Below are 2,447 nucleotides of genomic sequence, written 5' to 3'. Positions count from 1 at the left end.
CCTGATAAAGCAGGTTCAGGCTGCTGCCGCCGTCCATAAGGACTCGAGTGAGGTGAAATCCGTCGATGATTGGGTCTAGGACCAGTGCGGCAAATCCGCCGTGAAGGATACTAGTGGGGTGGTCCCTGCGATCGAAGGTGATCGAACAGGAGGACCAAGGGTTGAACTTTGGGGCGACTGGCTCCAACGCATATACGTCCCTGAGCGCACGCTTCCGCTCCCTCTTGGGGATATGGGTTGCGTATATCATGTTCACCGTCCGCACTTGCGGGGGAAACCTCTTCTTTCCTCCAGTGTGTGGCTACCGGGGTTCTTCCTCATCATCGCTATGCGGCCCCTTGTCCTTGTTTTCGGCGATTAACTTGCCGGCCTGCTTGAACACCCAACAATCCCTGTTGGTGTGGTTGGCTGGCTTGTCTAGGGTGCCCTGTATTTGACACGAGTGATCGAGTATACGGTCCAAGCTGGACGGACCCGGCGTACTTTGTTTGAATGGGTTTTTCCGCTGACCAGGTTTAGAGCCTTTGAATCCGACATTGACTGCCATATCCTCAGTACTTTCGCCGTTAATGTGGCGCTTATGCTTGTTGTGACATGACCTGCTGTTGCCGTCCTTGGTATCTGAGGTACCATGGTTCTTTGATATGTTGTTACTGCGAGCCAACCAGTTGTCTTCTCCCGCACAAAAGCGGGTCATGAGCATCATGAGGGCTGCCATAGATTTCGGCTTTTCCCGACCAAGGTGCCGCGCAAGCCACTCGTCTCGGATGTTGTGCTTGAAAGCCTCTAAGGCCCCCGCATCCGGACAGTCAACGATTTGATTTTTCTTTGTAAGGAACTGAGTCCAGAATTGCCTGGCCGACTCTTCTGGCTGCTGAATTATGTGGCTCAAGTCATCGGCGTCTGGTGGTCGCACATAAGTGCCCTGAAAGTTGTCGAGGAATCCAGCTTCCAGATCTTCCCAACAGCTAATGGAGTCCGCTGGCAAGCTATTAAGCCAATGCTGCGCTGGTCTTTTGAGTTTTAGTGGGAGGTATTTGATGGCATGTAAGTCATCACCGCGGGCCATGTGGATGCGGAGGAGGAAGTCCTCAATCCATACCGCGGGATCTGTTGTGCCGTCGTATGATTCAATGTTTACAGGTTTGAAAACCTTCTGGGAATTGATGTTCCATTACTTCGTCTGTGAAGCATAAGGGGTGTGTGGCGCCTCTGTATTGGGCTATATCACGACGCAGCTCGTATGGGTCCTGCCCGCTGTGTTCGGCCCGGCCGGATTTGCTTTTACTGTATCCGCCGTGACGTTTACCGTCTCGTGGAGTGGTGCGCCCTCGTGATCCGTAGATCGATCTTGAATTCTTTGCTTTATCCTCCAATATGTCTTGCAGGTCTGGCGTATCTCCACATGCCTTTTTATTTGGATGGCGTTGGGGTGGAGGCTAAGATTTTGGCTGGAATGCCTCTCTATCGCGGCCACGAGGTGGCCGATCAGCCGTATCATACGCTTCTTCCTCCAGTCGGGGTAGTAACCTGCGCCTTGGGTAACTCTTGGAGGGACACTCAAGTTTATATTCCTCGGCTGCGAGGACTTCAGTCCATTTGTCAGCTAGCAGATCTTGATCAGCTTGAAGCTGCTGCTGCTTTTTCTTCAGGCTATTTGCCGTGGCCATAAGCCTGCGCTTGAAGCGCTCTTGTTCGAAGGGATCCTCTGGTACGGCGAATTCATCGTCGCCGAGGCTTGCCTCGTCTTTGGAGGGGGCATGTAATTGTCATCCTCCTCCTCTCCGCCAGCCGCTCTGTCAGGAGAGCTGGCTCCTTCATCCTCCTGATCTAACTCTTGCTGGAGGGGATTTTTGTTGTCTTCGGTGCTATCCGGAGTGTTATTATCTCCTGTGTTGGTATCACCACTTTTGCTTTGGCGGGACTTAGAGCGGCGCCGCTGACGTCGGCGCTTGGGTTGCTTCTTGGAGGGGTCATCCTCCGCTATCTCGTCGCCGTTGCCTTCATTGGGTGTATCCACCATGTATATGTCATATGACGAGGTGGCTTTCCAGTGCCCTATAGGTGCTGGTTCATGTTCGTCTCCTACATTGTCGTCCATACCGTCGATGTCTTCGGAGTCGAAGTCGAGCATGTCAATTAAATGATCGACAGTGGCTACAAAGTGGGTAGTGGGTGGGCGTCGAATTTCTTCGTCGTCCGCATCCCAGTCCTGTTGGCCATAATCCGGCCAGGGCTCTCCTGACAAAGAGAGAGACCTTAGTGAATTCAGAATGTCGCCGAAGTGCGAGTGCTGAAAGATATCCGCAGCGGTGAATTCCATGATCGGCGCCCAATTGGATTTGATTGGCAGGGGCGTGGATGGTTCGGGGTCCGGAGGAGAGTCCGGCACCTTGGAGTCACGGGCTGCGCAGAGGATTATGCTGGTGTTTGGCTCGATCGCCGTT

This window comes from Triticum dicoccoides, chromosome 6A, assembly GCF_002162155.2.
Source record: "Triticum dicoccoides isolate Atlit2015 ecotype Zavitan chromosome 6A, WEW_v2.0, whole genome shotgun sequence".
NCBI lineage: Eukaryota > Viridiplantae > Streptophyta > Magnoliopsida > Poales > Poaceae > Triticum > Triticum dicoccoides.
The sequence above is the reverse complement of the archived record's forward strand: the minus strand, read 5'-3'. Positions refer to the sequence as shown.